Source organism: Mustela nivalis (genome assembly GCF_964662115.1).
Source record: "Mustela nivalis genome assembly, chromosome: 11".
Taxonomy (NCBI): Eukaryota; Metazoa; Chordata; class Mammalia; order Carnivora; family Mustelidae; genus Mustela; species Mustela nivalis.
In genome coordinates, this window is record NC_139030.1 from 45,014,808 (window position 1) to 45,039,185 (window position 24,378).

Here is a 24,378-nt window from a genome sequence, read left to right on the forward strand (position 1 = left end):
TGCATCTATCCCTTATTACCCAATGTGTTTTTTCCAGAGCAGCCCAAAAGGTTATGTTGGGTTTTATGAGCTACAGAGGACTCCTGACGGGGGCATCACCTAAAATGACAGATGGCAAAAATGGAGGACTTGGAGCTGCCTTCTGAGCAGGGTCAAAATCTCTGTTTCCCGTCCCCAGCCTGAATATGATGGCCAACAGTTGAAGAAGGAAAAGCATCATTTAAAATATTGTAATTGTCACCACATGTGATCTGGGTACTAATGTTTTGAACTAAAAAAATCTCAGGGCCCAGTTGAAGGTCAACAACACACACTTCTGATATTAAAGACCAGCACCCTTTCCTGTCTTTCCCCTCGCAAAAATGAAGATAAAATAAAATAAGTAGATGTTCTGCTGGGAGGTGGGTTTCCTCGAGTGATCAAAAACCAAAGGGATTTGGGGCTTCCTAACCCAGTTATCAATAAAGACATCCAAATAGCCATACAAAACAGGACTGAAAAAGCAATTTAAGACTTCTTCTGACACATCTAGTGATTTTCTCAACAAAAGTTTTTTGAAAATAAAATAAGGATTTTTTTTTTTTAAGACCTAGGGAGCAATCATCACCTATTCTCTTAGAAAAGCAGCTGCTTTTGTAGAAAACTCCAAATGGTTTTTGAAACCAAATACAATGTGATCTTTGGTGATGATGTGTCCACTTAACTTGGAGAATATTTTTCAGTGCCCAGAAGTTGCAAATTCAGTATTGGTCATTTTGAAGATTGTAGATGAATTTCAGCTTAAGATGAACATAGGAAACAACTGGTTTTCAATGTCCTTCTCCTCTCTTAGTTCTGTAAAGACAATATTGTGGAAAGAAGAGCCACGGAAAGACTTCAGTGATGGAGAGACCATGTGTTAGAGACTCAAAATTAACTTCTGATCTACCAGTGGCTTCGGGAAGGGACATTAGACTTGTCATTCCAGCCAAGATCCAGCCCCTCTGTCTCATGGAGAGAGCAGTGCGAAGTTCTTTTATATACACATCTTTCTGTGTCTGAAGCGTCGCGGAGTGGGGTATCTTCTGTAATTCCATCCTGACCCCAGGATGGATAGCCCTGCCCTTTCTTCCCCTTTGGCACAAAACCAAATCACTAGATAATCACCAGCCTTCAGTTTTCCGGCATGTGTCTGTAGCTATGGCCAAGGTAAACTGGTCTCTTGGGTTTATTTTGAGTTGAAATTAGCTGAGCTGTTTGTTTCCTCTGAGCCATATACAGATGCTTTTTGAACTATCTTTGTGTTTGAGGGGTTTTTTTTTTTTTTTCATGATATCAGCACACCACTTCCTCCAAGTCATTACTTTGAAATAGTTTTGCAGAGGGAAATATTCCTGCTGGCCACCAGCCTAAGCAAACAAAGCAATGATTGTGGAGATGGCGGCAAAACTTTACTAGCGTGTTTCATGTTTGTGCATGACTTCATGAAGTGACTTCTCATCTGCTAAGTTAGGCAGAGAGGGTGGGCTGGCATTTGAGCTCACTAGTAGGAAACTGTGCTTTGTCTGTATCAGCCACTGGCTCCCCCGTGTGAATGCTTCTCAATGTTTAGGCTAAAAGAATGTCCTCACATGACCCTTCGCCTGCTCTCTTTCTGAGAAATCCATGGAACTCTTCTGAATGTGGATTTCTACTTAATCTTGGACACTTCCAGATTCTCTCGTTCTGACAAATTTTGGAAAACGCAAGTTTGTGTAAAGCCATTCTTAACCTTCCTTTTATTAGACTTTAAATATTTTTATTAATGACCTTTGAATGTTGATATGCAAACATATACAGTGCTTACACTAACAAGTTTTATAGATATTATTCCCTTTTTCATAAATTCATACATTTCTTTTATCATGAAGGTCGTGATATGCTATAATATCTCAAAACTAAATCCTAAACCTTTAAGTACTTTTGTATTTATGTTAAAGAAAATGTAAGTAGAAAAAATACAGAGCCTTATTAAGTTTACAGTGATTTTTATATCCTAGGTTTATTGCTTTAAAAAACTGGTTTGACTTTTATTAAATGCTGATTTTATTTTAAAAGTGTACTTGCTTTTGGGAGAGTAGGAGGAGGTGTTACACTTAAGGAAAATAACCTCTGAGTTGACCTAGACTTTCATGGATTTTTTTTTTTGGATATATATTTTTTTTAAGATTTATTTATTTGAGGGGCACCTGGGTGGTTCAGTCCTTAGGCATCTGCCTTCGACTCAGGTCATGATCCCAGCATGCTGGGATCGAGCCCTGCATAGGGCTCCCTGCTCAGTAGGAAGCCTGTTTCTCCCTCTCCCACTCTTCCTGCTTGTGTTCTCTCTCTTGCTGTCTCTCTCTCTCTCTCTCTCTCTGTCAAATAAACAAATAAATAAAAGATTTATTTATTTGAAAGAGAGCATGTGAGGGCAAGCAGGGGTGGGGGCGGAATTGGGGAAGGGGCAGAGAGAGAGAGAATCCTTAAGCAGACTTCTCACTGAGCTCAGAGCCCCACGGGCTTGATCTCAAGACCCATGAGATGATGACCTGAGCTGAAATCAAAAGTCAGATGCTTAACCTACTGAGCCATATGGGCACTCACCCTTTTTTACATGGACTTTATTTTTGTAAAAGACCAAATTCTAGCAACGTGGTAATGAGGACCAGTCACTTCCCTGAGTTAATATAGTATACAAAGTCTTTGAGCATTCTAGAGAAGAGTCATATTATAATTTAAAAAAATTTTTTTAAAAAGCTGCATGTTAATTTTTCACTTTGTTTCAAGATTTTAAGTAATCTCGACATTCAAACCTACAACCCTGAGATCAAGAATTGTGCATACACCAACAGAGCCAGCCAGGCATCCCTTAAAAGCGGCATTTTAGAAAGTGGTGATAACACATGTCACAGATGGTAATCTCCAGTGCGTCCAGGGTACCATGTGTGTTGCTCTTGTTCTCCATTGCTTAAACTTTTCTAGGTAGCTTCTGTCTCTAAAGATTTTGAGATACTTCATTTTTTTGTATCTGCCAGCATTTTTAGAGACTCTCATCTATATTTTCAAGATATGAGGGGGAGAGAAAGCAGAAGATGAAAAGCTTATCTCTACATTTGTGCAGTCAGAGATTGAAGAGAATTCAGCAGATACCACTAGTGGAGAGTTTTACAAATGTGCCCCCAACAGAGTATTTTGTATCCGGTAGTCTTGGATGAATAGAAAGTTCTATGTACAGGAGCCTTTGTTTTTTGTGTATGTGTGGGTTTTTTTTTTTTTTTAAGATTTTTTTTTTTATGTGAGAGAGAGAATGAGAGAGAGAGAGAGCATTAGAGGGGGAATGGTCAGAGGGAGAAGCAGACTCCCTGCCGAGCAGGGAGCCCAACGTAGGACTCAGTGCTGGGACTCCAGGATCATGACCTGAGCTGAAGGCAGTCGCCCAACCAGCTGAGCTACCCAGGCCCCCAAGAAGCCTTTGTATTTTGGAAAATGAACTTTCCTGTTGGTCATCTTCATACTGGTTTTCCATGAATTCCCTGCCAATGAGTGTTGGATACTCAGAGTGTTTTCTGTGTGGTATTCCATTTTGCTGAATCCTTGACTCTTGGCACAACCACCTTTCATATCCGAGTGCCATCATCTTGTGGTGACTGAACTTGGGCATAATGATAGGAATCGTGGTTTTATTTTCTCACTTGCTCGGAGAAATCAGATCTTGCCTCAAAGCCTGTTTTCTCTTGGTTCATTACGTGCTACCTCTGAAAACATTCACAAACAATTAGTGTTCTCTTTGCTCCTTAACCACTAGAATAAAGCAGCCATGAAAATAAGCTCTGCCTTCCATTCCCTGGTTGAGAGAGACCACCCCAAAGGGCTTTGGGGCATTGTCTTGGTGCCCTGAAGAAAAGTCCTGCCTTCGGCAGTGAAGGATTTTGAGTCAGTGGCCTCCCAACCTCCTGCTGGGATAGATGGCAGTGAGCCAACGGACTGGCAACAAGGCTCTCCAGGTGAATAAAAACAAATCAGTGAGCATAAAATCTATTTACTAATTTCCAGTTCTCCTTAACTTTTAGGAGAAACTGTTTTAGGAAGTTTCTGAGGCATTTTTTCTGAATTTGTGTTCATTGAATCTGGTGATACTTGGAATTGCATAAAATGCACGGGTACTCGTGAGTGTGAATGGGACCAGTACAGATCGAGTGGACCAATGACAGCTTTTTGAAATTGTCCTAAGTAGATTTGAAAATGAGTTGTACAATGATATAAAATAGACTCTGAAATTACTAGTATTCAATTCTTCTCAGTTGTCAAACAGTAAATTCTTCATTCTCATATTGCATTGAATTATCCTTCTATAAACAAAAAGAACCACTTTACCAGCTGTTTCCTCCTTTACCAAGTAGCACTAACAGAGGACAAGATTAGCTCACTTAGTAACGATAGCAGACACTGTTGAATGTTTCGTATGCTCTAGGCACATTTACCCCAGAGTGGCTGCCTTTCTACTTAGATGCATCAGCCATCTTGAGTTCAGGAGAGGGAACTCTAGGAAGTGAGGAAGACCCCTTGACGTGGGAAGACCCAGTGGAAAGGAGGCCAGAGGAGGTCATGTCAGCCCCGGCCCTCAGGTGAATCATCAAATAGAGAATGAGAGTTACTTTGAATGACCCATGCTCAGAAGTGATTTTTATCACCAAGTTTTTAATCATTAAAAAAAAAAATTCTAAATTAGATTTTATTTCTTCCAAAATATTTGCTTAATAGCTAGTGAAGACAGCGAAGATAATGGAAGCTTGGAGACTCATTGGATCAGCCCACATTACTCCTTAGTTCCTGGGAACTTTAGTCTTGTGAAAGGTGGGACGAGGTGAGTCAGGGTCATGATGACTGTTTTCCGTCAGACTTAAGAGGTTCACACATGGATGCATGTGGGTAGTAACAATCAGGGCATTCCTACTTCTGTGTTTGAGATGGGAAGAACTGTGGTAAGATGGGCCCAGACGTCCCGCATGCACCCTCCTTCTGCCATGGGATGGAGACCTTTCTTAAAATGGTAAAATTCTTACAAGCTGTGCAAAATTAGTCACAGTTGCCTGCTCAGAGAATTCTTTTGTAAGCGTGTATGTGCCAGACCCTCCTTGATTTATGAAATTTGCTTATCAATGCCCAGAAATAATCACTGCTTATACACTCAGTCCCCCAATGATCAGGACTTTTTATTTTGTCTATGAAAAGTCTTGGAGATTTGAGTAATCTTTAGGTTCAGAAGTGGAAGAAATAAAGAAGAGACTAAAACATTGTGATAAAAAAGAATCCAGGTAATAGTGAATCAATAGAGAAAGGTATACTAATCACGGAGAGGACAATAAATATATGAAACACTGCCAGCCTCACTAATAATAAAAGAAATGAAAATCAACATTTTCATCTATCAGATTGGCAAGGATTTTGAAAAGTGATAATAATAGCACATGTTGAAAAGAAATGAAGCGGGAACTAATGAGAGAACAAATCCCACCATTTTGAGGAAACAGTTTAACAATATGTATCAAGATTGTTAGAAGAATAAACTTCATACTTTCCATTCTAGTAATTGTACTCTAATACATGCGTCCTGAGGAAATAATCTGAAATGACCACAAATCTTTAGACACAAGTCCATTAACATGACAGGATTTGTAATAATGAAATTGGAGGCAGTTTAAATGTTTAACAATGAAAAATAGTTATATGGGTCACAACCACACATAAAATAAAACATTCAACTATTAAAATTGCATTCGATGAAGATTTAATAATATGAGGGAATGTTAAAAAAAGAAAGGAAATAAATCTACATATATACCGTATGATCCCATTTTAGATATCTACACAGTGAAGAAGGAGAAACTGGAAGGAAATTCCAGAATGTTAACTGGTTTTCTCTGAGTACTAATGGGTCATTTAAAAAAACCATTTATATGTTCTAAATACTTCCATGTATGACTTTTTAATAAGGAAAAAGATATATTGAAGTGAAAGAAGGAAACTATAAACAGTAGGAGAACCTTAAGGATGTTATCCCCAGACCATGGGACTCTGCTATAGTCTCTCTGTCCAGCCCAGTGTATTTTTTATCTCAATACAAAGTCCGCTAACTCAACATCATTTGGGTTAACAACTACTCTTTCTTTCAAAACAATCCAATTTCCTCCTTCTGTGTGGGTGACATCATCTTATCCTGGGGAAGGGAATTATGGCCTTGGGACAGGAGCCGCTCAGGGTCCTGAGTGGGGTCATGGGAAATCCCAGGGCCACCCAGGGGAAGGGAGTAGAAGCTGAGGCTGGAGCACCCCAGAGTAATGATCCCCCCACCCCCACCTCTGAGTCCTTTCCTTTGAAGACTTGGGACAGAACATACAGTTTAGTTACATTATGAATTAAATAGACTCTTATGGGCTGGCCTGGCAGCATACCGTCAAGTATGTTTGTATGGAAATGGTTCTCCCATCAGAATGCCCCCCCCCCGCTCCGCCCCCCACCCCACAAGGACTCTGGAGCACTGCACATTTACACTGGAGTCAGCCTGAACTAGCCCTTCTTCCCTTGGTGATCTTTGTGAGGCTGCTGTTTGAGATGAGCTGGACCAAAATGAACACACATGCTGCACAATACAGAGCCTAAATTCGTTTTCCTTCCATTGTATCAACTCAGATATGAGTGTAAACTCCACGAGGTGGAGAGCTTTGTTTGTCTTTGTTGAAGGACGGCTGTGCATAGGAGCCCAGGAGTGGCCCTGCTCCCTAGTTAGCCACAGAGTCAGAGACACACAGCGTAAGCCGATAAAAAGATCACAGAAAATATTTTCATTTCTGGAAAGCAATTCACTGCTTTGTGTTTTTCTTTTTGGCTGGAGCAGACTGGCTGAGAGGTTGAGTGGGGCCAGGTAGAGGGTAAGCAAGGCAGCAATGGCAGAGGGTCAAGTTGGAGAAGCTCCTCTGGAGGAGGATAGCGATGGAGAGGCAGTGCTCAGGGCAGCAGGGGCTGTGGGCCCAGGTGGAGGGTATGCTGTCAGCTTATTCTTGACCTTAGCCATGGTCCCCAGACAACTACTTATTTGCCTCATCTAGGACACAGCTGCCTTCCAAAAGCCAGTAGTAACACCCAGCCTACACTCTGTTTAACTGTTTAGTTTTATTCTTGTTTTTTAATTTTTATTTTATTTTTTAAGATTTTATTTATTCATTTGAGAGAGAACATGAGAGCTGAGAAGGTCAGAGGGAGAAGTAGACTCCCCAAGATCCGATGCGGTACTCAATCCCCAGACGCCGAGATCATGACCTGAGCTGAAGGCAGTCGCTTAACCAGCTGAGCCACCCAGGCGCCCAGTTTTTTCATTTTTTTAATGGTGGTCGTGGTGAGGAGGGGAGAGGCCATTGAGTTTTGTTTGTTGTTATTGTTGTTGTTTAACTATGTCCACTTATCTTCCTGAGTGTCCTACAAACATAAACCACGTGTCAAATCTTTGTGGGTTGGTATTCCCAAACGCGTCAGTATTTATTTATTTATTTTTATTATTAAAGAATAATTGGCTTGCGTTATTGTATTAGTTTCAGGTGCACAAGTCAGTATTTTAATGTAGTCATGGAGTTGCTTTTTATGTAAGCCACTCACTCATCATACTGTCAGAATGGTTCTGGAACAGAATAAAATTGTCCAAGGCTGAATTAAGCAGCTTCCAAGAAGCAGGAGAAGGAGACATTTAGTCAGCAGTGAGCAAAGAGGACAAAACCAAAACCAAAATCCAAACGCACACACACACACATACACACACAGTGCGCTTTCCTGGGATCCTATTGGCCCTGCACCCATATTTGGAGTTGAGGAAACTACAGACATGTACTTGGTCCAGTAGGAAACACTTGCCATTATCTTTCCTGTGTCCTGGTAGGGTAGCCATCCCATCAGACAATCTGGAAATGTTTTTCCAACAGTCTGTTTTCCCAGGCATTTGGAGAATCCATAGCAGCCAAATGGGAGGCAGAAATTTCTTGGAGTAGCAGAGTCCTCTGGGAATCTTGGGTCATTGAAGCAGAATAAATTGTTTCTGCCAAGCTGCTGAGAGAAGCAGGGTCTGCTAAGAAACAGGAGAAAGAAGCACCATGAATCTGTGACCTGTTTGGAAAGAAAGTACAAGACTCCCTCCCAGGTTTGTAGGTGAGCAGCTGTGGTCCCCAGGGCTCTGTTCTACCCTTCCCCGACTAGATGCTCAGAGCCGTTCTGTAAGCACAGAAGCAATGGCTCTCAGCCTTGTCTGGCCCTGTTCCCACTCTTTTCCGGTGCGCACTTCACAAACTTCAATGAAACTCCCATCAGTGAGATAATCTGACTTTACAAATAATTTCCCCCAAAATTGATATAATTTTTATCTGTAATAAAAAAAAAATATGGGATGCCTGGGTGGCTCAGTGGGTTAAGCCTCTGCCTTCAGCTCAGGTCATGGTGTCAGGGTCCTGGGATGGAACCCTGTATCAGGCTCTCTGCTCAGCAGGGAACCTGCTTCCCCCTCTCCCTCTGCCTGCCTCTCTGCCTACTTGTGCATGCTCTGTGTCAAATAAAAAAATTTAAAAAGAAAAAAGAAATAGGGCACTTGGGTGGCTCAGTTGGTTAAGCCTCTGACTCTTGATTTTGGCTCAGGTCATGATCTCAGGGTCATGGAATTGAGTTCAGGCTCCCTGTGGGGCATGGAGCCTGCTTGAGATTCTTTCTCTCTCCCTTGCCCTCTGCCCCTCCCCTCCAAGAAAAAGAGAGAGAAACAAAAGGAACATAATTTATTATAAAATAACTTCAATTTGTAAGTGATCAGCTACAACTCATTAGCAAACAGAACTAAGTAATTGGCTGAGTAGTTGCTTCTCCACCTGTAACCACTGTGAACAGGCAGGTGCAGGATCACACTAAGTGGGGTAAGAGGGAACTACATACCTGGAGTGGAATGTCTTTGGGCAAATTATCTTCCAGAAATGAGAGACCAACTGTTAGTAAAAATCTTAGCAAAACATAGTATTTCATTTATATGACAGTTGCATTACTGGAAAATTCAGGGGCTCATAAACAGTGCAATAATTACTTTGAGTTTATATTTAAAATGGAGCCAAGGTCTAATATCAGATAACTACCAACAGTTTTTTTCCTACATCAATCTCTAACAGGACCTTTGAACATCACGTGGGACTGTTTTTTACTGAGTGGGCCAGTCTGGTACCCTGCAGGTCGTCTAGCATCTCCGGTCTCCGGGTCTGAATGCTAGGAGGGCCCCCAACTGTTGTGACACCCACAAATGCCCCCATTTCCTGTCCACATGCAGAGTGGTTGGGCCTGCCTCTTCCAGGTAGCAGCTGCACCAGCCAGGCCTAGCTTCCGTGCAGTCAGGGGTCCCAGGGGAAGTCTTGGGTCACTGAGCCCTTCCTGCAGCATTCAGGTGGGTGATGTCAGGCCCAAAGGTGCAGAGCTGTATAGACTCTTGTTTCCTGAGTACTCCGTAGAAGGACTCTCCTGTCCCCATAGTTTCTGTCCTCCAGTGAGAGACACCAGGTAACTGTATAGAGAAGTCTGAACAAGGAACAATATTGCTACTGTTTCCCCACCCCAGAAATAATTGCAAACACCCCATCCTGGGCTTTGTACCTAATGACTAGCAATGGAAAGGAACACACAGCTATCCCTATGCCAGCACTTTCTCCCTATGTGTGTGCACGAATGGATACATGTGAAAATGGGGCTTTCCACCAGTTTTCCCCTTGAGCTGAAAGAAACTTCTTTCTGTTTTTCACATGGGCTTTCCCCTGGGGGCAACTTGTATTGGATGTTGGTGACCAACTGGGAAATTTCTCCATTTTTCTTAAATTACCGAAGATAGGACAGTGCTTTCAAAGGAAACATGAAAAGTCTTTCCACACATAATCAGCATTTGTCCCTCCAAGACACAAGTTAGTGACGTTCCGACATCAGCATTTGTTGTTTGTTGTTTGCAGACTGTGTGTAAAGAAACAGGGCTCTCCACTGTGTGCTCAGAAACCAGCGTCCTGGACGTCCGGCCCTCGGGGATAAAACACAGACTGGTTGACTGTGAAGTGTGAACCCATTATGGGACTGTCCTTTCCCGGGGTCTCCTTCTTCCCACTCTGGATGTGGGCCTCCTTTTCTCTTTCCAAGCGAGTCGCCTCATCATTTCCTAACTTAAGCAAGGCCCTGTCACATACCCAACGCTAGCAAAGAACCCTGCTTGAGCAGTTGTTAGGTGTGTTGGCAGGTCCCCACGTTGTCACTCTGAATGGCTGTCCTGTGTCAACAGCTGTCAGGAGAAGCAAGACCTTCCCGGGTCCTGTTGGGGGAAGAAATCCAGCACGTACCTCCTTCACTCTAGCACCCCCCCACCTAGAGCCAAGTGTGTGGCCTCCTCCCGACCTCAGGTTAAAGGAAGGATGAAACTCAACTTGGAGTTAGAAGCTTTTAAAATCCATTTACACCCATTTCTCAAGCCCAGATGACAACGTCAGACACTGATCTAAAGCAGCTGGGGGACAGAGTGAATAAGGCAAACTATGCCCTCGCGGGGCTCCTCCCATAAGGCATGCGCAGACAGGGCTCCTCCTTTAGAGCATGCGCAGATAGAGCACCTCATAGAGCATGCCCAGACAAGGCTCCTCCTGTAGACCGTGCACTGACCGCGTGGAATGCGAATGAGCGCGAGGAGCGAGCCACGAAACCAGGAGAAAGCTGTCCTCACAAACACGCCAGGGCAAAGGGAGGGGCAAGGGGTGAGGAGAAGCGGTGCAGGAAGTAGATCAGAGGGAGACTGCCCGATCCCACTGGACCTTGCTAGTCCCAGCAAGGACTTTGGATTTTACTTGGTGAACACTGGAAAGCCACGGAGGCTTCTGAGTCTGTGAATCTCTTCTGAGCCCCAGTTTGAAGGTATTCTATCCTGTTTACCTTGACTGAGGATTCATGTCTTGTGCTACGATTGTCAGCATTATGACTTTAGGAAAGAGAAGCCAATTTGGGTCTTTAATTCTACCGGCCCCAAACCCAAAACTACCTAGCCAATGCCCCGTTTTAAGAGGTGGCTCCGAGCAGGACAAACTCTTCGTAGCCCTGAAGCTGTAGCCCAGAGACTTCCGCAGGACTGCCTGCTGTTATGTGGAAGTGTCATCGGTGTATCCTGCCAGAGGACAGGATGAGTAAGGCGGGGCTCCATCCCCCCAGGGCCAGGCCATCCAGAGTTGTGTTGTCCGGTATGATAGTGGCTCTTGGGCACAAAATGTTGCCATGAGTAAAATACATACTTATTTTTGAAGAATCAGTGTGAAGAGAAGAATGCAAAGTGCCTACTGAATACCCTTCTATTGTGAGGACATGTTATAATGATATTTTTGAAAAAGAGTGTTAAATAAAACATAGTACTGTAATTTCACTTTTTAAACTCTATTTTTTTTTAAAGATTTTATTTATTTATTTGACAGAGAGAGATCACAAGTAGATGGAGAGGCAGGCAGAGAGAGAGAGGAGGAAGCAGGCTCCCTGCTGAGCAGAGAGCCCGATGCGGGACTCGATCCCAGGACCCTGAGATCATGACCTGAGCTGAAGGCAGCGGCTTAACCCACTGAGCCACCCAGGCGCCCCTTTATTAAACTCTTTCTAATGCAGCTAGTAGCAAACCAAGAACTGTACTTAAGCTCCTGTATAGTTTGACACCCAGCATACAACAGTAGACTCAGAACGTTAGAGGAATTTTGTGATTAAACTCCCATTCCTAGAAGAGAATGAGATATCAGTCAGCAGTCTCTAGCATATCTTATAACCCACTGGATGGGTCTTTGAAGGGACAATGGGGTATCGGCTTCTCCTGTATTCCAAACATATTTCCTGAAGTGGTTCTTACATTTTTGACCCCACTTTATCTGATGTTAGTGTAGCATAGAAATTTTGACTTTTCCAAACCACAGGTTTCCAGATTATTTGACTCTCAGCATCTTGATTGCAGATCATAGGCAAAAAAGACCTCTAATAGAAAGCTGTATTTTTTTTTTCTCTCTCTCTGTGTGCTTCTAGTCACTTTCAGTCTAAATTATCTCTTTTCTGTAGTTCTTACTGAAGACCACAAGAACTGGCCAACACATGCCAACATTCTAAATGTTTCCTCCAAATCCTTTAATGGTGCACCATCCATAGGCTTATGGGCTTAAGAGGCCAAGGATTCAGTAGGTGGTAGCATAAGCATCAGTGGGGGTACCACATAACAAGGTCGCCAGTGCCCTAGCCCAGGAGAGCCTGCATTAGCCTTCACTTGACTTAAATCGGTCACTTGCACATTTTAGAGTTAGTCACATTCAACACTCACTTCTAGTACCAACTTTTATGTCACAGGGGTGTTTGTATTGCCAATGATAGAAAACCTGATTATACCAGCTCAAACAAAATAGAGAATTTGTTTGTTAATGTTAATTAAAAGTCCAGAAATAGGTCTAGCCTCAGGTATAGATGGATTCAGCCAACGAAGCCTGTAGCTGGTTTTTCTTGATCACCACCCCTCCCCACCCATTCCCTACTTTGTTGGTTTCAGTTTCAGACCCCATGTGGTCAAAGGATGAGTGTGTCCATTTCAGTGCCGATATCCTCACAGATCCCATGCCAGCCCATCTGGCAGAAATGTCTTTGCCTCAGGCCACAAGTTCCCTTGGTTCTAATGAGTTCACAGGCCATCGCTCAAAAAATCTGTGGGGCCCCATGAATGCAAGGCTCTGATTAACCGGCCCTGAATCACATGCTCTTTCTGTACTGGCAGTGGGAACAAGAGGCTCTGGACCCTCAGGTCTGAGAGTGAGGAAGAAATGGGTCCCCAAACTGCAAATAACCACAGAAAGACGTCTGCCTCTGACTCAGTATGTCACATTTAACAAGAGGCCAGAGCTTGTCTAAAATGGCTGTCCAAAAAAGACCCCACACTTGGGTTGGAAGATGATGCCTTTTTCTAGTATAAGTAGGCCGAATTAATGCTGAGCTGCCAAAACAAATAGAAATAAATTTCCAGTTTTTCCCCATGTAAGATTATACCAACTTGTACTAATAGGACATTGAATAGTACAAATTTGTTTTCAATTTCTCTGTGTTGCTGAGATGATGATGATGATGATGATTGAAGAGAGAGAGAAAGAGAGAGGGAGCGTGCAAGCAAAGGGGCAGAGGGAGAGAGAGGATTTCAAGCAGACTCCCCACCCAGCATGTAGCTGGACACAGGGCTCAATCCCACAACCCTAAGACCATGACCTGAGCCCAAATCAAGAGTCCGCTGCCCAACTGACTGAGTTACCCAGACACCCCTTTCTGAGATTATTTTTAAATGACCAAACCTCTGTGTAACTGTACTGATTATTTTGGGGGGAAGAGGGAAATTACTTTGTTTCTGCTCCTCCAAATCACATAATTCCCATATTTTAACATTTTGAAAGTAGATTTCCTCATATACTAAATGCATATATTTCCTCTGGCATGGTTTCTCTTTCCCCCTAAAAAGCTATAAGGGAGACATTTTTGCTACTGAGGAAGGTATGTTAGAACTGAGGAAACCCTATTCTAAAATATCTTTCTAATACCAGAGCAAAAACCAGGCTCTTAAAGGTAGTTGTGGACACAACTTGGAAAACCAGAATTATAAACGAATAAATCTTTTCATATTTTATACATTGTTGATTCAGTCTCCATTGTTGGGGTCACCACAGGAGGGTCGTAGGCTGTGATCTTTTACCACTTTATCCAGACTGTTGAGAACTGTGCTGTTTTATAATCTTCTGTCTGCTCTTGGTTTTGTATTTCTGTACATTAATATGGAGGATTTTTTCCCTGATTGGCCCAAGAGCTTACTGATTATTGTTTTACTCTATCATTAAGCTCAGATTGGTCTGCCAAGTCCCTTCTGGGCTATCGGGCTTCACTGCTGATCTGTGCCATCCTTTCTCTGGAAAAGTTCCCTTTAACTTAAACTTTCCCTAGAGGAGGGTTCAAGTTTAGCCTTGGCATTCCTTATTCACTTTTTGAAAGAAAACAATCTTTTTTTTTTTTAAGAGTTTATTTATTTATTTGTTGAGGGGGGGCACATAAGCAGGGGAGGGTTAGGAGGGGAGAAAGAGAATCTCAAGCAGACTCCCAGCATGGGAGCCACCTAGGCACCCCAAGAGGAAATAGTCTTAAGGTCTTTTTTTTCCCCTAAGATTTTATTTATTTATTTGAGACAGAGAGAGACAGCTAGAGAGGGAACACAAGCAGGGGAGAGGGAGAGAGGAGCAGGCTCCCTGCTGAGCAGAGAGCCTGATTCCGGAGCTCCATCCCAGGACTCTGGGATCATGACCTGAGCCGAAGGCAGACACTTAACCAACTGAGCCACCCAGGTGCCTCCAGTCTTAAGGTCTGAAGGGAATGTTATATTATGGAAGAATTTTTAGGCGATATAATTTTCTTTTTCTTTTAACATATTAATTGAGCACCTACTGAGTGTCAGAGGCAGTTCTAGATGCTGAAACAACAGCAGGAAAGAAGGTCCCCATCCTCATGGAGCTTGAATTCTAGTGGGGACACACAGTATACAAACCATTAAACTTGTGAAAAGATTGTTGAGTGGTGACACGTGCTGTGTATAAAAGAGAACAGGCACAGAGATGGGGCACGAAGAGGGGCCTTTTTGCTGACGACTGAAGATGAGAAGGAACTAGGAGATGAGTGTACTGGGGGGAGGGCTTACAAGTGTAAGGCCCTGAGATGCAAATGAACTGGATGCATTTAAAGAACAGAAAGGGCTGGAAGGTAAATTAGCAAGAAGGGACGTTACTTGAGATGAAGTCAGAGGGCTAGGGCGGGGCCCGATATTGTGGGTTCTTGTGGGCTCCTGGCAGAGTTTGGACTTTTTAAGTGGAACAAGAAACCACTGTAGGGTTTTAAGCAGGGGAGGAATGTTACCTGATTTATGTTCTATGGTGGCCAATAGACACCTCATCAATGTTTCCAAAGTTGGCTGTATTTATACGTTCTCATCAAAGGCAAAAATAGAACCAAACTCTAGACCACTGCTCCCTTGTGTGTCTTGGGGGCTACAGCCTTCTAAATGATTCTCCCTCCTAACTGAGCCATCCCTAATGGAGGGGGCCGACATGAACTGCACGTGTACGGCATGGTGAGGTTGTTTTTGTGTGTGTGCATGCATTTGCCTTACTCAGAGAACTTCAAAACAACTATGGAAATACAGAGAGAAATAATCCCATTACCCATGTTCCCTTCTTAGAACTAACTAGGTTAGACTTCTCAAAGTTTCACTTTGTGCATTCACTTGGTAGTTGATCAGATTTCCTATTTCCTTGGGGTTAGTGGAGGGGGAGGGAGATGCTAGCAGCAGGCCTCCACTTCTGTCCAGTGCCCCCCACCGGCACGTCAGATGGCAGGACTCTCCATTTCTAATCCTTCAGTGCTCTGCTTCCAGGAATTTTGCCGTGGCCCCACATCATAAAACTCTACTCATTCAGTTAGATTCATAACTCAAAGAATTTAGAGCCTGGAAGAGTCGTAGACATCAACTATCTCAGTACTCCTCAGGAGGAGTACTGAGGAGTCAGTATTTTGGGCAAGACTATCCAAAGCATCATGGGAAATTCCACATTCCTGGCTCCACCCCTAAAGAATCCCCCATCCAACCCAACACTTTTTAACTGCCAACTACAAATGAGTCCACGCATTTCCAGCCGCTGCCCGAATTGAGAACCCCTGGTCCACCCAGTCCTGTCATTTTACAGGGAAGGGAATATGAGACGATGTGTGGGAGCTCCGTTCCTTTTCCCTCTGAATCCCGCACAACCAAGACCCAGAGTTCTAACTTTAGAGTCAAGTTAGTTTCTGAAATGTGCCTCTGTTTTTCATTCTTTTGGCTGATACTTTTTTGTCCTTAGTTTTTCTTCTGAGTTACATGTTATGTGTTGCAAATCTGAATCTTTCAGATGGCTCAAGAAAAAATGATGAGTGTTTTCAGAATATTTGTGCATAGCTCAGGGTTTTGTACAGGTAGTCCATTGCCTCTTCCCTTCTTAGAGTCCTTTAATAATTAGAAATCTGCCTTTCCCCTTTCTACACTCATATCTCCATGCTTTTGTCAAGCATCTTCTAGGAGAGTTATTGTTATCCTGTTAAGTATGGAGGACAGAAACAAAACATTCTGGCATAGAAAGTTCTGGATCTTCATATGACTTGAGCTGTGTGTAATTTATCCTGACTTGGGCACCAAAATCACATCTCAAAACTCATTTGCCTTCATACACTTGACCGGCTCTCTTCACCTGCATCTGTGACTTTCTCTCTACATACTTGAATGCTCTGTAGAGGAGGAAGAATCATTACCCTATTTATTGGTGTAGCTGAGAGCTTTTTAGTCCTTGGTAACTATTTTCCTTAATACTAAATATTCTAGTCAATAGTATTAGTCAGTTAGCATAGTCAGTATCAAGAGTGATAACTTTCAAGCAGCATTTTCCTGGAAGGAATCTCAGGCTCTGTGAACTATTATTTCTGCGCAGGTATCTAGAATAACTTTGGCCTGCCAACTGGATGGACATCCTGATTTCCTCTTGTCACTGTACCAAACAGATACATTACACCTTGAGGAAAAGAGTAGCATTTAATTTTTTAAATTAAGAGGTTTTTCCTTGCTTGCTTCTAAAGTAAAGCCAATCTAGTTTCTTTTTGTGCAGTAAAGGAGGAAGGAACAAACAACAAATTAATCAGGCAGGAAGCGAATAACCACAGAAAGACGTCTGCCTCTGACTCAGTATGTCACATTTAACAAGAGGCCAGAGCTTGTCCAAAATGGCTGTCCAAAACCGACCCCACACTTGGGTTGGAAGATGATGCCTTTTTCAGGGACAGTTTTCTCTCTGGGCTCACATCTTGCTGGTCTGTCTTCTGTGTCCCCGATCATGCCTTCCTACGGTGTCCTTTAACGGTAAGAAAAGTTCTATTCAGACTAAATGTATTTCCTTTATCAGCTAGAGGGAAGAACGAAATGGCTTTTAATGGGCCAGAGTATGTTGAGATAGTTTGATTTTCTTCAGCAGAAGACCGTGTAACCTATTCCTGTTGCAGAGAATGCTAGTTTCAACACTGTGGTGATCGTGGGCAATTCATAACTTGTGTTTTGTACCAAAAAGTAAGCAAGATTTTCAGTAGAATTTTTCCTGACCACTCGACAAGTTTGGATCCACAGGAATTTTTTTTTCCACTTAAAATGGGGGTTTATGTCTGTAAGTACAGCCTTTCAGTGTGTTATCCACACACTGCTTTTGAACTTTCCCTTTGGCAAGTAGCAGTAAGTACTTTTAAAGTAAAGGGAATCATCAGAAACTTCAAAGGAAAGTACCGGGGAACTAAGGTGTTGCCTTTCTGTTGCTACACATATGTCACTTAAGTTCAAATCCCAAATTAAACCATTTCTAGGCAGAGTATTTTAGGAAGAAGACAGTCTGTCTTTAAAATCTTTCTAGTCAACCCCCTAACAGTGCAGCGCATAGCCTCTTTGCTCATCAAATTCTGTAGCATTTGTTATAAGTGTTTACAGCTAATATGACTAACTTTTTGTCATAAAATATTGTAACTTAAAATTTTGAAGCAATGTACCCAGAGACCTACATATTAGGACTAAGGAAAGTTGTTTGTATCAAAAAAAAATTTTTTTTTTGCCTCTGGGGCGTGTATGAGAAAGTCACTTGGCATATTCCTTTTTCCCCCATGGAGAAATATAAAATACAGCTTTAAAATATTAAGAGAGCGCATACAAATTTAGTCAATAAGTGTAAGTTCTTTTAAATAATCCAATGGTATAAGTAGCATATACACTAGAAAATGGAGAAGTGGTAAAATGGAGAAAAGTCTTCAAGAAGATTCTGAGAAACAAAAGTAAAACATCTTGGTAAAAAGAAAGACAGCTGAGTGAAAAGGCAAGAGAAAGAATAAGACAAGATAGGGCGCCTGGGTGGCTCAGTGGGTTAAGCCGCTGCCTTCGGCTCAGGTCATGATCTCAGGGTCCTGGGATCGAGTCCCGCATCGGGCTCTCTGCTCAGCAGGGAGCCTGCTTCCTCCTCTCTCTCTGCCTGCCTTTCTGCCTACTTGTGTTCTCTGTCAAATAAATAAATAAAATCTTTAAAAAAAAAAAAAAAGAATAAGACAGGAGACAGGATAGTGTGGGGCACTTGAGTGGCGCAGTGGGTTGAGCTTCTGCCTTCAGCTCAGGTCATGATCCCAGAGTCCTGGGATCGAGCCCCACATCAGGTCCTCTGTTTGGCGGGGAGCCTGCTTCTCCCTCTCTCTTTCTCTGTGTGCCTTTCTGCCTACTTGTGATCTCTCTCTCTGTCAAATAAACAAAAAAAAAAAAAAAAAAGACAGGCTAGCGAGAGAGGAAGGTGAGAGGCTGGGAAAGACGGAAGGTCAGCCCGTGTGGAAGCCGTGTCCATCCTCATCATTGGAATTGCGGATCTTAAGTATCATCCATTAACTTCATAAAGTTGTGTTCCTTCTGAACTGGAACTTCATCTAGTCAAAACTCTTCCTTTTGTAGTCTAAAGAAGTTTAAATGATTTCTCTAGAATCACGGTCACGTTTTCACTATTCTTTTGAAAAGTTCAGACACAAGTTAATTGTTCATAGCTCCTGAATTACTCTATTTAAACTTTAAGGATTATATGGATGCTAGATTAACGGCAATATTTAGAGAACTCCCCAGGATAAAAATGATTTCCTGGAGTCCAGCAGCAATTTCCACCCTGCTCCCTGAAGAAATTAGATTCTACATCGGGCCCATGGGCTAGAAGTTGCCCAACCTGTGCTAAAAAAAAGGAAGTGAGCTCCTTAATTTCTGGACCTTTCAAGTTTTCTGCCCTTTTGAAGTCTGATTCACATTTCATGAACATGTCATTTACTTTGTAAGTTTCTGGCTGTTTAAATTGTGGAACATTTCTGCTTTACGGTTGGGCTCACTTTTGTTTATCCAAATTGCTGTACATTTACTTCTTGTTGAGAAGGGTATTTCCATTGAAATACCATAAATACCTCTGTCTGTAATTTGCAACCCTCACTCCTGAAAATTAAAATGGAAAAAAAATAGTAGAAGAAGGAATGCCTTAATTAGTATGCTTTAAAGTGCACTTTATACGCATCTCCATTCTCCATTCATCTGTAATATGGAGGTTTGCATGGGTGTGAACATGTGGGCCAAGGTTTAAATCAACTTATAGTTTCTTTCTCATGACTAAATAGCAAGGGAAGACAATAACATTTATTGAGGACTTGCTACTTGTTGGGCTCTTTACTTTTACTTATTTTTAAAAATGGCTAATACTTATTAAATATTTGCCTCATTTAACTCTTGAGTAACCCTATTGAGTAGGTACCATTATCCCCTTTTTATTGTGGGAACTGGACTTAGGCTATGAAATTTGCCCAAGGCCACTTAACAACTAAGTATAAAGAAGTTTTCTATATTTTCAAGAGCTTGTTTCATAAATGCAGTGGAGAGGGAACTGGATGTCCTCTTCCAGTCCCAAGACTCTGGGATTACAAATGCTTTATTTTAAATGTTACAGCAACATCAAGTATCTTAAAGCAAATAACTTCAGGGAAGACATTTTCCTTCCTACGTCCTTTGTCCTTTTCAGAAGTAAATTTGGTGGCACTTTTGCCTCTATTACAAGACTACACTTTCAATATAAAATGAATAAAATATATATCGTGTATATTAATATATATGCTGGGAGCATGGACACGGGGGTAGATCTTAATCCTCTGGTAAAAAGAAATGTGGTGCTGAGGATTTAAGAAAACTCTAGCTCTAAGGTTTGATCCCCTTTAAGAGAATACTTATAAGAGATGGGAAGTAGTGGGAGGAAACGCTATACTTTTTAGTTCCGTGGATAAGGTAGAGAAGGAAGGGCTTCTTTTTGCCACAGCTAAACAATGACGGGGTGGGGGGGCATTCAACGTGCCTTCAGTGTCTCACTTTTAAAAGGGTTTGGATGTTAATTTACATTAACTTCTTTTAATAAAGATTTTATTTATTCATTTGAGAGAGAGAGAGAGAGAGAGCACTCGAGCCGAGGGAGAGGGAGAGGATCTCCAGGAGACCTCCTGCTGAGTCCAGAGCCCAACTTGAGGGGCTGGAGGGGCTCGTGGGGCTCAGTCTCAGAATGCTGAGATCAGGGCCTGAGCGGAAATCAAGCATCAGATGCTCAACTGAGCCCCCAGGTGCCCCTATAAATTTGCATTAACTTTTAAATTAAATGTGTGACAGCAGATTTTTAAAAAATCATTTTACTTCACACCCTTTAATTTCCCAACAGTTACTCTTACGGTAGAATTGTGTATGTGTCTGCTACCCATTGTAATGACATTGCAGATGTTTCAACATGTCTTCTCTGAAAAATGCCTTTCCCCTTCCCCCTGCCCCAAATTAACCAACTGTTTATCGAAAAGAACTCTAAAAGGGGTATTTCTGAAATAACCACGGGTGCTGTAAATACAGCAAGACACAAATCCTTACCACTGAGAAGACAGCCTAGGATGAGGACTCAGTTCAGTTATTGTCTTAAGTGACGGTTAAGAAAAGAGCAAGTACGGGGCACCTGGGTGGCTCAGTGGGTTAAGCCACTGCCTTCGGCTCAGGTCATGATCTCAGGGTTGGGGATCAAGCCCCGCATCAGGCTCTCTGCTCAGCAGGGAGCCTGCTTCTCCCTCTCTCTCTGTCTCTCTGTCTAATAAATAAAAAAAAAATCTTAAAAAAAAAAAAAAGAAAAAGGAAAAGAGCAAGTACATTTTGAGAAATGAGGGGTTCTGTGGACAGAATACATGCGTTCCAGCCCCAGTTGAGAATTAAGTGACCACTAACCCGGGTGAGGTTGCTGTTTTGCTTACAAAGGAAAGCTTGTTTGTTTCTCTTCTCTACCTTTTGCTTCCTCTTGGGTTGAGAGCATTCTTCTGTTTTTCCTCTTCTTGCTGATTGCCTCCTTGCCTGCAGCCCTCTGAGCCTGGGCCTGAGGAGAGGAAGAATAGCAGTAATAGAAGCCGACTTCATGCAGAGATATGAAGAATTTCTAAGATGGCCAAATGTGACAGGCTGGGGGTGGGGTGGGGGGTGGGGCACAGAGATGTCGCACTGTGACTTGTATCATAAAATAGAAACTACAGGCAAGTGCAGCTGTGAAAAGATTGTGCTGAAGAAACAGGATGGCTGTGGTTTGCTGTGAGCATCAATTTTCCTGTTGAGCATTTTTACAGGAAGTTGAAGAACAAAGCCAACTTCATCTTAATTAGTTCTAATGGTTTTCAGATCTTAAAGACATTCACTAACTGCATCATGCAGAAGTCTCGAAAGAGTGGAATCTGTCAGAATTAGGAGTGGGAATCCCAAAACTATGGGCTTTTTTATTTTTTAATTCAGGATTTTAGTAGCAATTTGAGTTTGCTAAATGATTTTATTTTTATGGTGTAACTTGGAGTGGATTCATTGCCTTTATAATGAATGCTTCTGTAGTAATTTTTTTACAGTTGTAATAACGCAATATGAGTTTAGGAGCCTTTTCTTATTAAAACACCACTGAGTTATATATATTATAGATTTTCTTCTGTTAGTATTTATTGGTCGAACACAAATATGTATGTGTGTGTATATATACGGAAGGGGTAGGGGTGTGTGTGTGTTTATAAGCTGGAAGGATATACCTGAAAATGTCAAGGATATTTCTAAATTATTTCTATTATTATTAACCCCGACCCCTTTTCACCTAAAATTTAATTATTACTGAATGCTTCTTTCAGTGACTAAATACAACCATCATGTTTTATTTTCATCTTTGTGCTGTCAGTCTTTAAAATACAACAGCCAGCTATTTTACCAGCAAATTGGGTTTATCTAGGAATGGCAGAAGGATTGCAATTCAGGACAAGCAAGCTATGGTAAAATCAGAGGCAAACCCAGAGGTCAAAGAAGAAGGTTACTTTACAGAGAAAAAGGAGTAAGTTGGGACAGCTTTGAATGAAAGCCCATTGGAGGAAAGTCAGAGTTCAGGTGGTGAGTTTCTCATTAGCTGAACTGTGATGGTTTCTCATTGGCTGGGCTATTGCTGGGCAAGGTGAAAATCTGCCTTCCTCCTTCCATGGTAGTAAAGTAGGCTTTTTCCTATTAAAAAAGGCAAAGTACACTTCTTCCTGTTGGGATCTGCAGTTGAGGACAAGTTAGTAGGATCTGACAGCTCCCTTTTCTGGACTCCTGACTTCATTTTAAATGAGGTTTCCATTATTTAATTCCACATTTCCCCCTTTTGATCCAGATCTTTCCTTAAAAGTATCACTGATCAAGAGTGGGCTCATCCAGGGGCACCTGCATGGCCTAGTCAGTTGGGCATCTCCTTTTGACTTGGGTCATGATCCTGGAGTCCTGGGATTGAGCCCACATCACATTCCCTAGTCAGCAGGGAGTCTGCTTCTCCTTCTCCCTCTGCTGCTCCCCCTGCTTGTGCTGTCTCTCTCAATCTCTCTGTTAAATAAATAAATAAAATTGAAAAGAGAGAGAGAGAGAGAGAGAGAGAGAAAGATTTGGCTCATCCATAGCTCTCCCTGCTAGGAGGGACCTTTACTGGGTGTCCTGTCCCATATCAGAGGGTAAGCCCATAGCAGTTGGAAACCATTTAAGGTCCTATTTGAGTAACAAGGGGGGTTAAGAGGGAGAACCCACAGGCATTTCCCATCTAAAGTCGGTATCTCGTCAAGGTTGTACACACTGGAGATCATCCTGAAGCATTAGGTTAGCATCAGCTTATTCGGTATTTTTTCTATAAAGTCTGGACAGGCAACAGATACACAACTTTAAAATAATTATACAAAACATAATTAAAAACAACGTGACAATTTCAAATTGTATGATGCTTCTGAACTGTGATCTTGGGTCTGAAGGTAGCCAACCAAACAAATCAAAGGAATGTGGAGAATTAGATGAAACTTGTAGCCAATGTGCCTGTTCCCTAATTTTGTGCCATTGGGTTTCTACTTCCCCAGAGGAGATTATCCCTGTGTTTACTATCACACAGATGCCTCATGGCTCAGCAAGTAGGTAATTGAGGCCTCTGTGATAATCCCTAACTACTTTAGCCCATGAGTTACGTGGTCATTGTTGGGCTGCTCCTGCTTTGACTATGGAATGGGCCAACTCTCCTAATGTTAGGGAGAGATGTCTAATCATGTGTTCATTAGGCTGAAGGGTGAAGGCTCTCTCTACAGAGGCAAACCCGAGTCATATGCACCTCCCAGAAGTTCTCATTGAATGCAGCCTTGAAGATTTAGGTGAGGTGAGGACCGTGGTAAGCTGCTGTTTTGTTATGAGGAGAAAATAGAGTGGTGAGTACAGCAAGAGAACACCATCCTTTCATCCTCTAGCTGTCGGGACAGTGAGCTGCCCGAGTGTAGGTGCCATTACCAAAGCCTCCACATACAGAGGAGAAGCCAAGAGCCACACACAGGGCTGCCTCAGAGTATGGGCCTTTATGGACCCATTTGTCTGTGTGGAGGCCTTAGCATCATACAACTCAGACTCAAATACCATGTTACCACATATGGAAAGTCTTCCCAAACATAGAGATAGGACAGCCAGCTTACAGTGGTCTCACTTATACTGGCTGTGCACAATGTCTTTTATATATAAGTATATTCAAGAGAGTTCATTTCTCCAACCAAAGTTTGGGTTAAATTGAGCCAGGGAACAAGGGTGGATGGATATAGTATTCTAGCCTTATGAAAGGGCCCTGAGGAACAGTTTAGGCATGCAGTAGCATATGGGATTCCAGCAAAACTACTAATAGGATGAGCTAAGGGGTCACTGTTTTCCTGGATGGATCAAGGTTTCTGGTGACAAAATCAGAGGCGTTTCCTCTTTTTGTAATAGATTGGGAAATGTAGATAAGAGCATTATCCATCCAAGGAGGAGAGGGAGAAAATAAAGTAAGAAGTAACAGGGAGAAAAGGATATGTAGGCATGGAGCAGTGATCTTGGGAAAGCTGTCTCCATTTAGATGCCACTTGCTTCCATACCCCCAAAATCTTTACTTTCAGGCCATCAGTTGGTACGTACATCCAGTCAGGATTTTGTTCCTTCCTCAGATGTGACATGTGAATCTAGAAGTCTATTCCCGGAAGTTTGATGGCACAGAGGTTGGTTAACAGTACCAAGAGGGACCCTTCCAATGAGGTTGAAGACACCTTTTGGAGGTATCTTTTCCAACAGATGAAATCTCTGGGTTGCAAGTATGATCTTTAAGGTCTTCCTCTCCC

General features: G+C 42.3%; 1 protein-coding gene and 1 long non-coding RNA gene across 7 annotated transcripts in view; one reads left to right on the forward strand and one right to left on the reverse strand.

Moving 5' to 3' along the window:
* The window catches only part of WIPF1 (WAS/WASL interacting protein family member 1), a 116,701-nt gene that overhangs the window by 58,128 nt on the left and 34,195 nt on the right, over positions 1–24,378 (forward strand). Inside the window, exon 1 of one of the 6 annotated variants that reach the window (XM_082689537.1) lies at positions 16,382–17,014. The exons of 4 other annotated variants lie outside the window; for them this stretch is intronic. The gene's annotated coding sequence lies outside the window, so the exon portion shown is untranslated. Of the gene's footprint in view, positions 1–16,381; positions 17,015–24,378 lie in introns of those variants that run through there. One more of the 6 variants, XM_082689540.1, reaches the window with a different exon arrangement.
* Positions 6,760–21,483, reverse strand: LOC309843800. The gene is made up of 3 exons (XR_014300345.1): positions 21,002–21,483; positions 7,903–8,113; positions 6,760–7,473 (listed from the first exon to the last, which is right to left on the reverse strand). It is a non-coding gene; the product is annotated as an uncharacterized lncRNA (long non-coding RNA).